The sequence below is a fragment of the Stegodyphus dumicola genome, chromosome 7 (genome assembly GCF_044657685.1).
Source record: "Stegodyphus dumicola isolate Sdum_Otavi_A_Nest chromosome 7, ASM4465768v1".
Classification (NCBI taxonomy): Eukaryota; Metazoa; Arthropoda; class Arachnida; order Araneae; family Eresidae; genus Stegodyphus; species Stegodyphus dumicola.
Window position 1 is genome coordinate 97979994 of NC_140774.1, and position 12157 is coordinate 97992150.

Here is a 12157-nt window from a genome sequence, read left to right on the forward strand (position 1 = left end):
AAGAATCATTCTGCTCTACCATTCAGAGGTTGCAAAATGAAATATCCAATCAAATCGAAATGGTGGGAGGGTCCACACTGGATGAAATATACTACAGAATTCCTTAAGGTTGGAATGAAATGATGAAAGACAGAAGTAGGAAACGTTTAGTACAATGACAAATCACGAAATCATTCATGATAGTAATTGGAACCAAAACCACATTCCGAGGTGGGACAGCGTTCGAGATAGACGTCTTATCGCTTCGCTCTCCGTTCTTTGCGTTGCTGCCACCCCCGCTACTGTACCGAGTTCATCGACCTCGCCTCACGGGCTCTGGGCTGCTTTTTTCTTTGGCTTTCGCCTCGCAAAAGCGTCGCCTTAACTCCACTGCTGCACCCTTCGCTGGATAAAACAGGTCGTATTTTATTCTTTCTTCTGATTTTCTTTATTCACCGTGCTGATAAGGGTACCTTCGTATACGGTCTCTACCCCCATAGCACAAAACATCCTCAGGATGTCCTATTTAAGTCGCAATATCCCGGGACATACTTAGGATGTCCTAAGGATGTTGATTCTCAGATGTCCTGAGGAGTTCACCAATTTCACATCCTGAGGACATTCATTCTGCATTGTCCGAAGGACATTCGTTGTCAAATATTTTGAGGATATTTGTTCTCAAATTTACCAGTTTTAATTTTTTGACATTGCACATCTGAAACTTGCACATTATTTTATTTTTCATATGTATTTTACTAAGTTGTTTCTAAATGCTGTACATTAAAAATATTGATATGATTGATGATTTATTCTTGTTATTTTGTTATTAATTTTAACTGCTATTTTTTCTGACGTTTTTAAAAATTTATTTAGTCACGGAAAAGATTTTTTTCAATGGATTAGCATTTTCTAGAATATTTGCAAAATTCTAAATAACATATATTTTTTTTATAAAAAATGAATAAATTACATGTATAATTACTTACAGATTACAAACCCTACTACAAATATAGGTAAAATTAGATATATATATATTTAATTACGGAAACGAATTTTTTTTTAAATTTGGGTATAGAGACATTAGGTATTTTTTTGGAAGCAGGGAACATGAAAAATTAGCAACTGCCTTCGCCGGGAATCGAAGGACGGACCTCTGGAATATCGGCCCAGTGTGCAAAACCACTACACCACGCTAAGTGTGGTGGTGGTGTATTTAATTATGGCAAAGCACACTAGGGCTATCTGCCTAAGGGGAGGGATGTCTTCGTGGAGGACTTTCTAAGGGAAACTGGCTCGTATACACGTTACACATGGGGAAAACCACGAAAACACCCATGCAGCCAGCCCGTTCGCGGGATTCGAACCTCGGATCGCACTACCAGGGTTCAGCGACTTTACCGCTCGGCCGCTGGTGGGCCGAAGACACGCTAGGAAAGCGGAAGAAATACCTTATATTACTTCTCTTTTTAAAAGCCGACTTTTTTTTAAGGGGATCCAATCACTAAATCCTGGGTGTGGATATACCTCATCCAACACCTTTTTAGTTCGGGCGCCACTGTAGAGACATTAAGATTTTTTTGGGAAGCCGTAGAGATGAAAAATTAGCAACCGCCTTCGCCGTGAATCGAACCACGGACCTCTGAAATACCGGCCCAGCGTGCAGAACTATTACACCACGAAGGCACGCTAGGAAAGCGGGAGAAATACCTCATAAGGAAAATTTTTTTCCTCTAATTAAAGGACAGAAAATGTTTTTCAATCGCGCGATCTGTTATTGATATTGAATTACAGTCTTGCGATAATTTCGCAGTAAAGATACATCTCTGATGACTATCCAAGATTCTAGAAACTTTGGTCTTATATAGAGATGGTCGTCTTATAGAAATAATGCTTAATATCAATATTTATTTATAATCTCAGAACTATTGGTCACTTTCAGAAGTGGTCGTTTGAGAGGCGATATTCTATATATTTATTTACTGATTCCAAAATTTCTGAGATTCCAAAATTTGTTTATATTCTCAGAAATATTGGATGGAAGGTGGTCGTCCCATACATGCAAAATTTTACATTTCATTAAAAATGAATTCGGCATTACTTAACTATTTACCTATTAATTAATTAATTAGATAAAGAAAAAATTAGGAAATAGTACTGTTTATTACGGAATAATGTAGGAAGTTCTACAGAACTATATTCTTTTGCGTCATTGCACATTGTATCCGGCAAACTACTAGTTCCTCGTATTCTTCCGCAAATCCGTAAACATCTGTCTGATTTGAACCGAAATCCAAAATGGATGCGCCATGAGGTTAACTTGTATGGATATTTTTTGTTGCATGAAAGGTAAGTTCAGTTGCAATACTTGTATGTTTACTTTTTTTGCTTTTCGAATTTATGTTATTTATGTCATTTTGACAGTTAAATGTTTCACAGCTTTATGAATTGTTACCATTCTGTCGTGAATTACGTGTATCTCAATGGCTAGCTGTCTTTTCAAATATCTAATTAGCCCTGCTATCCAAATGTTTATGACTGAATTTTTTTTAGTCTAGTTTATGCATTCAGTTTCAAAATAATATGTGTGATCAGATTGCTTATTATTTTATTGCAGCAATACATTTATGTTAAATAGTTTGAACAATTTTATAAAAATAAGAGTTTGCATTGTTTTGTCCAAAATATGTATGGTTGAAACATTATCTTAATCTAGTTTGTAATTCAAGTTTTTTTTGGGGTACTGTTCTGTTATTGGGACCAGAATCGGAAACGTATGAACCTGTGTTCGTAAGTATGTGCATAGATGTCTATATGTAGACATACAAATATACGAGCATACATAAATACAATTCTGAACCCGGTCCTGATAACAGAACAGTACCTTTTTTTAATCTTTTTTGAATATTTTATAAAAGGATTGAGCATTTTTCAAACTGCATATCATTTTAAGATTCGACTTGCAGGAAGACAAAATATGGTCATTCAATCAAATGCTTATGTAATAATGGCTTTTAACATTTTCTCATAAATATTGTTTGCATTTTTATTGTGTTTTAGATACTTTAGTTATGTAAAGTGAACATGAGAATATTAGGAAAGCTGAACAATATGAATAGCTACCATAATACATGTATTTTTTCATCGAGCCCATTGTTTTAGAAACCAATGCACCATTATTATATGCTGGCTTATTTTATAGTTATATGCAGTTTAATTTTATGTTCATGTTACTGTAGTATTGTCATTATAATAAAAGTATTGATAATTTTTGTTGAATCTTGCAAGTTGCCTAACATTCAGAATTATTGCTTCCGAATTTTACTGATAGGTTTTTTCGAGTTGACATAATCTGTCTGATAAATAAAATAAACTGGTGTTTAAATTATATGCATTTCTCTTAATGTTTCATTGAAAGTGAGATGGAAATACAAATGCTATCCAGAAAAGTGAATTCTTTTTGCCTGAAATAACAAACTGTACTAAATGATTAATGTTTATATCATTTTAGAAATGTCAATATTAAAGTTTCTCGCTCTTCTCTTCTTTGATTTTGAAATAATTTATAATAAAATAATGTATGCATAAGTTTAATTAATGTAAAGTGTCATTCAATAATATAATTTATTTTTGCTGATATTTTTATATTTCTTATCTGGGTTTTCTTTTGGTGTTAGCAGGAAGGAAAAGACTGTAATGTTTTAATTAAGGAAATAATTAAAACATTACAGTCTTTTAAATAACACAGTTACAGTAATGTTCATTGAAGCAATCAGTACTGTGTGATTGAATAATGTTAAAATGCATTGTTCATAAGGAAATTTGCTTATCTTTGTGTTATAGATTTTATTTTGACACAAGCTGAAATTTGAATTATTGGAAGCACTTTGAAAACCTGAATTATTTCCTGAATCATTAATCATGCCAATATATAACATACAAATTTTCATACAAAATTATTTCTTTGAGCATATTATAAAGAGCTCATTTAATTTTATTATTTGTACAAATTTTAGACAAAAGTAGCATGTAACAGTTAAAGATGTATTGAAGCCTACTTGTTACTTGTGGTAACAAAGAAGTGTGAAAGATATTGCCACATTAGCGAACATGACGATCATCGATGCTTAGTTTAATAATATATTGAGAAATGCTGGGAACTTTCAGAAGTAGACATTTCAGAAATGATGGGCTTGATAAGAAATTTACATGGTTTTATTATTTATTCTTTAGTTAAGAATGGATTTTAGATGTTCATGTGAAAGAATTCTGTTTAATTATATGTGAAAGAATTGTTAAAGTTTGGCATTTAAAAAAATGAATTAATAATATGCAATTATCTTTTATTATACATATATTACTATATATTTCTAATGCGCTATGTAAATGTCAGTGCTAAACAATTGAGATACTATTGTCAGGGCAATTTTTTCTTATACATGAAAAATTCTGATACTTTCTTATCATCTACCCTCACAGCTTCAACTTAAGCTAAAACAGCAAGAATATGCACACGATAATAGCAAACTATGAATATGCATACCACACACATGTATTTACATGCTTTATATTTAATCTTTATTTCTGAATAGTATTCCATTCAATGAAAAATATGTGAATATTGACCCAATATATATATTTTTGTGTGTGTGCATCCTAAAATTTCTTGTTTCTTATAAAGTGCTTATTTGAATTACTACTTGTGAACAGAGCAGTAGATATGAACCATAAACTAACCATTTTGCCAATTTTCACAGCTTTGCAGATAGTCAGAAAGCACCAAAATTTGTAATAATGTTAAGTTTAAATGATGTTCTATACTTTTGTGTTAATTTTTCTATTCTATTAATTCTGTTACTGTGTTATCAAACTTTCTGCAGAAATTTCAACTGGTTGAGATGTTATTACCATGTGGAGAAGAATTTGGTTTTCAAGCTAGAAAAAATTGCAGCTGAAGGATTTTGTAGAAGGTCAGTCAAACTGGTTTTAGTTAATTATAATTTAATTTTGGGTGAAGAATTCTCAAATTTATTTATCATAAGTGTCTAAAGGTCTTCTAACTTAAATTCTGCTTGTTTTTGAAATTTTTCATGACATTCATTCTTTGATTATTATTTTTTTTTTAATTTACTAACTTATGTCCAGGCACATAATGTTGCATTTAATGCCATACCTTAAATATTGTAAAATGTTAAAATAATACATTTCACTTAAAAATGTGGTTGTGACAGTAAATTTTCTGTTACATTTAATCATATCTATAAACATTGGTATACATCATTTTTCAATAATCTGTATATTATTTTGTGCATTTCTTTTACATCCAAGATCTGGCATATGACTTGCTTTTCAAACTGATAACATGGTGTAATAATGTAATCTAGTGGTTAAAGTTTACTATGGAATGGGCCAAATTTAATAAATTATTCTTTGATAGAAATTTATTCATGTGTTCAGTGTGTCTCATCTCATTAAATTGCTAAAGTAAATTTTATGTACTTGCATTTAGGAATTTTGACTGTATCAGAGTAATTTTATTTCAGTTATTATAACATGCAAGGGAAAAAATTCATTCATAGCTCCGTATTTAAAATTAGTTAATCAAATTCCTTAATAAAGAGGGACGTTTTGTTGTTTTTAATGTTGATAGAGTTTAATTCAAAAATATGCCACATTAAGGGTTACTTTTCAACCTAATTTAAAATTTTCATTACTTTAACATGTCCAATAATTGTTATTTTAACTCCGATATTGTAATAATATCAAAATTCCTTACTTTTTGATAGGTAATCCAAATGTAAAACAAGAAAAGAAAAAATTAAAATCTAGAAGTATATTTATTTCATACCTCTAACAAATAAAAACAACACAAGCACTTTTTACTGTCTATCTGCATAGTGTGGCATGTCCCGTAAGACTGAGATTTGTATGGTCAAATCCATGTTTCAGTTAAAGGAAAATGTATGCACAGTCTTCTGATTTTCCCTTCGAATAAGGATTCTGTTTATACTAGCATAAGAAATATATTAGTTAATGCAGTGTTATACATCAATATTTATAGACAATTATTGTGGCTATGTTTATTATAATTTTGTTCACTGTAATGGCTGTAGTGCCTAAACCATCATGTTGTGTAAACAAAACTCAAATCTTCATCTCTGCATACTGCTCCACTAGTGTTTAAACCACTGAAATGGTGATTATGGTAGAACATCTTTGATAAAAATTTACTCTAATGTAACCCTTGGCGAATCGTTTCTTTTTTTTATATCAAGATCATCACCTGAGAGGATCGGCATCAATTTCAAGGTAGCCGCTACACAAAACCAAAATAAGAAGTCAAAGGCGTACACAAACTCTGTGTCCATGTACACATCAACCTATTAAAACAGAGAACTGCACAAACTGGGCATTGTGCACTGCCTTAACTTTGTCCATGTACACATTGATCTATTTTCACTTTAAGAAAATCAGAAAGTTAAAAATATCATAGTTACCGGAAAAAATTTGCCACTGCCTAACACACAGACAACCAAAAATACACAAACAGAGAGGAATAAGTTACCAAAAATACATATTTCCTAGCATAAAAACATTAAACAACAAATCTTCTAACAAAAATTAACACACAGAGACAAAAAAATAAATGAAACATCATTTTTTTAACATACCTTTTTTTTTCACATGCATATGTTTAGGCTTCCCAGCACCATCCAGGTAAGCAATTCAATTAAATTTTTCATCTCTTAGTCACCTCAGACATACTCAAACGATGGTACCCACACCAAAATAATAAATAGCATGTTCAAAATACAAGACCATACCACTTCCGTGCAACCAAACACAGAAATTGAAAAGAATGGTAAGAACCAAAAACCTGAGTCCGTACAAAAGGTTTACTATTAAAAAAAGTAGCCCAAAACTAAATTTATCACAACACATTCGCAATATTTGCAGAAATAACTCCTTTTTATTGACAAAAAAAAAAAAAAAGTTCCCCCCCCCCAAAGGCTACTTTCGCCAACATTATCAACATTAGGGTTACCGAAAAACTTATTTGACGCAACGGGCTTCCACATTTCACAAACAACCAATACCACTTTGCGATTTTTTTTCAGACAGAAACCAAAGTGTACCATACAGTAAAGATTAGCCACATCTTCATTTACTACTGTTACAAGTACTTTGGTAAATTTCTGCGGTTAAATTCAAAAGTTTAAAATTGCATTAATATGATCAGATTTTATTTTCTGCACATAGCTAACAATTACTTGTGAGTTGTCAGATAAATGTTACCAGATGCAGTTAATTATTTTTTACTTGCCAATCTCATGAGACAAGTTTTTTTTTGCTCCTGCAAGACTTTACTTTGTGTTGCAAAATAAATTCATTCTCACTCTTTTTGGACTTGCCTACACATTAAATTTAAAATAGTTTTATGAATAGGTAAGATGTGATTATCATAATTTTGTTTCTCTCTTTATCTTGGCAACTTTATATGTTGATTCAGTATCCAGGTTACCTACCAGTGGCTGATTGATAAAACTGCTCATATGTTCAGCTGGTGGTTTGAGTTTATTTTTTGACATAAAAAATTTTAAAAGGCATCCCCCATGTTTATTTTACTATAATCGAAAAATCAAATAATTGCTACTCTGTTTATAGGTGCTAAATGTTAAAATATTTTAAATGCTTCATTTAATTTGCATTCTAATAGTCATTTGTTTAAATTTAATTATGAATTATATTCACATATAGTAATTGTGAGTGTTTTTTTATTTTAGGTGCTGTGAAAGGCAATGACAGAGATCCAGTTTATCAAGAGTTCTTATATATATAAGAATACATGGATATAAGATTGTTTTTCATGAATTCAAATAAAATGTGATAAATTGGATTAATAAAAACTATTTTGAATTTTGAAAAGTGTTTTTCCTCTGTTAATCATAATATAGTGCCATAAATTTCTGAATGTGTTTATTTTTCATCCAAATAAATAGTTTTACAAAAATTTGTCATATTAATAGATATTACATAATTTAGCATTATTATACATATTTATTATAGCAGATTTAGCTGAACTACTTTTTTAGTCTCTCTGCAGATGAAGTCACAATGGTAAGTGGTTAGATATTTTTCTGTATTTCCCATTAAGTAATTTTATCTGGTAAATTACCATTACTTATATACTAAAGGTGAAAGAATAAGCTTTCCTTGAAAATACAAAAATTTGCAGATATTTCAAAAAATTGGTATACGTAAAGTTCTTAAATTGCCACATATGCGAAACTGAAAATGTTATATATGAAATAGTTCATAAATATAAATATTTTCACTATTTTTTAACTATAATTCACTGCATTTGTTATATATAATCACAGTTTAAGGTAGCAGTGCTTTTCTCACTGTGATTTCTCATGTATTTTGATTCATAAATACACGTACATAAATCCACGTATTTTGATTTCTCTTTTGAGACCGAATAAAAAATGAACTAAACATTCTCGTTGACATTGAGAGTTGAATAAAAGCTCACCTCAAAATAAAATGAATTAATAAATTTATGGAAAATTTTACATAGCATATATTGAGCAGAAAGTGTAAACTGAATATACTTAATGGAATTAATAATTGGTGGAGTTGATTGCAGAATAAAATGCCTTAATTGCATGGTAAACAATAGATCTTTTGAAGTTTTTCTATGTTGCGTAAAATGCAGATTTAAATTTTTGATATTGATTGTCATATAAATGGCAATTACTGTTTTATTTTGCTCTTAAATGAATGGTTAGTAATAAAATTATGGATGAGACAACCTTTAACATGCGCTAGAATTTACAAAGTTTAATTTGGTGCTGATTTCAACGGGTAAATTTCATTTTACTGAATTTTGCGTAAAATAATACCAATGAACCATTCCAAATTATTTTCAAAACTTTTTTTTTAATCTAAAAGGGCTATTAGTTTTGAAATGTGACTTCATATTGTCAATCGTAAACTTGTTTCGCTTTTCATTCAAGTCTTGCCATTTGGCAAAATTTAACATATTTACCTTTAAAATCTAATATATTATTGACTAACAAGCCAAGCTATTTAAAAGCATTACACACAGTTCTTAACAATGCTTTTTGTAATTTTTAATCTGATTGATTTAAAATGCATTTAATTCATGATATATCTAATTGAAAACATTTTAATATTTTTACATAATTACATGATATATTTCTTCATTTTTCAAATATATAGAAGATATATAACTTTCTGGTGTCAGTATCTTATAAAATGTTTTGCTATTTCTACTGCCCCATCTGTATTGATAATCTATGCATTCATAAACTTTTAGCCTCTTTGAGTGACTGCTAAAATCTGAGGCCTTTCAAATTTTTTTTTTAATTGTGTGAGCAGAAAGATAGAATTTTAGAAGAGCTTCTTGAGTTACCTTTTGAATGATATAAAGAATTGTTAACATAATGTCAAATTTTTACAACTAAATATTAAATATATAAAAAAGCCTGCAGCATTCTCATGTTACGAAAACATATTTATTTATTCTGAGGCTAGGAATTGATTTAGTTTTAAAGATACAATTTATTTCTTTTAACAATTTCCCAACAGTGTCATCAAAACACTATAAATTCCTTACATGTTTTAAAGAAAGATGATTCATTTATGTAAAGATTATTAAATGGCTAATTTTATTATTCAATTTTTAATACAAATTAACTGATTTTGTAAAATAATTTAATTATGAATAATTCAATTTGGGGTCTATTGGATGTTTAAAAATGATCAAAAGATTTTTAATATCTTAAAAATAAAAGCAAAATTTTCAGTTTTAATATTTTTTATTAATAATTCATTTTAAATTCCTTGCTCAGTTTTAATATATTCACAAATTCAGATTTAAAAACAAAATAAGTTGTATAAATATTTTCAACATTTCTGATTTTTCCATAGTAACCATAGGAGAAGGATTTGAGACTATCTTTGTAAAAAAAGTAGGTTTTAGATCATCACACCTTCACATACTTTCACTGGAATTTTCCTCTGTATATATACTGGGATGTGACACTAAGCAGTTGAGAGTATGTATTTAAGAGGTTAAAGGGATATTGTAACTAGTGTTTCAAATCCTGATAACATCCCATACGCTGTCGGTGAGACGTAGATAGGATGTCCTAAGGATATACTGGGATGTGACATTAAGCGCTCAGGAGGATGAGTTTAGGAGGAAATTGGGATATTACGGGATGTCCTGAGGATGTAGTAAGTAGGACTTTAAATCCTAATAACCTCCCATATGCTGTCGATGGGGCATAGGATGTTTTTAGGATATAATGGGATGTGCTTAGGAGGTTTGTGGGATATCCTGAGGATGTAGTAAGTAGGAGTTCATATCCTAATAACATCCCGCACGCTGTCGATGGGACTTGGTTAGGATGTCCTGAGGATATCCCGGAATGTGACATTAAGCACTCGGGAGGAGGTGTTTAGGAGGTTCGCGGGATATTCCGGGATGTCCTAAGGATGTGCGCATATCCCGCGAGCAACATCCTTGGTATATCCCAAGGATGTTTTTGTGCTATGTGGGTAGTTAGGCCTTTTTTCCAACTTATTTGCCTAACATGATTAATCAATATGACACAACAAACATAACTGTAACTAATAATAACACAAACATGGAAAATTCACCTCCAAACTCAGAAAATCCTCACATGAGACATCTCAATGATGAACCCAACGTTCTCCAAATATTAAGTCACAAAATTACTTTATCCAATGACGTCGAAACTACCAGATCCTTGGTGCAAGATGTCCAAGATATCCGTAACGACCCAAATGTGATTATGTCCGCTAGTGATCAAAAAGAACTAAACTTTCTCCTTGTAAAAGCAATTAATCAACTGCGTATGCAGGAAAACGAGATGGCCAATGCAAAAATAAACGAATTACAAACCTCTAACGAAAAGCTCGCTAAACAATTTGAAGAGATTAAAAACTTCTGCGACATACTTCAATCCACTAGTGGTTTCAAAGAAAAAGAAAATTGCGCCCTAGACAAACGGATTCTGACTCCGATGAGGAGCCTTCCCTTAAAACCAGCAATCGATATAAACAATTAGAGAACCAAATAGACGACATGCATTTGGACAACGAAGATGAATCAGCCACTCAGCTCACTACCACCTCAAAAGACCAACCAAACAAAAGTGACACCATTCCCGTAAATAGAAAACCAAACTCCAGCCCCAAAACAAGCAGAATTGATAAAGTGCCAATTATTGTCGTAGATGATGTACCAAAAGCGGATGAATTCTTAAAAAACTTAAACAAGCAAACCGGAAAAGAGATAACTGGCACCTTAAAAGGACGGCGCCTTGAAATACAGACTCGACTCACATCGATTCATTCGCAAAATAGTTGAAGAAACGAAGCTTAAAGCTCACACCTACTTATTGCCCGATGATAAAGTTTTAAAACTCATAATAAGAGGCTTACCCATCACCACAGATCCCCAAACCATCACTCAAGAACTTCTTGACAAAGGATTCAAGGTTAGCTTTAATACACTATTAAGAAACAGAAAAGAAAATAAACCAATGCCGCTTTTCTTAGTACATATACCAAAATCAGAAGAAAATAAGGAAGTATTCAAAATCAAACGCATAGGTTATATGAACGTAATAATAGAATCATTACGCAAGAAATCTGGCCCTTCACAATGCTATAGATGCCAGGGAGTTTTTCACAGTTCCCTGCTCTGCACCAGATACTGGGTATGCGTTCGTTGCGGAGGCAATCACAAACCTATAGAATGCACCCGTAGTCGAGACCAGCCAGCCATATGTTATCACTGCAAAGGTCCTCACCCAGCCAACTTCTCAAATTGCCCGGCCAGACCAAAAAACAAACAAGTTCAGTTCCAACCCACTCCTCTACCAGCAACCAATCCCTGGACTAACAGAGGCCAAGACTTTCCTCCGCTGACATCAAACAGTAACGAAAATCTCTCTCAACGAAAATCTAACAGAAGAAACTACCAGCACCGCAGAATCCTCCCTGTCAGACCTCTTTGACTTCTCTTCGCTAAAAACAATCTGGACAATAGTGATACAAGGACTCAAAAACATCAAAACCCAGAAATCACCTCTTGATAAAATAATCGCAGTAGTCGAAATCA

General features: G+C 31.7%; 1 long non-coding RNA gene across 1 annotated transcript; it reads left to right on the plus strand.

Annotated features, from left to right (window-relative positions):
- The first annotated feature begins 2252 nt into the window (after positions 1-2252).
- On the plus strand, positions 2253-7902 carry LOC146996277 (uncharacterized). Its single transcript, XR_015041895.1, has 3 exons — positions 2253-2325; positions 4857-4946; positions 7761-7902. It is a non-coding gene; the product is annotated as an uncharacterized LOC146996277 (long non-coding RNA).
- Positions 7903-12157: the final 4255 nt, after the last annotated feature.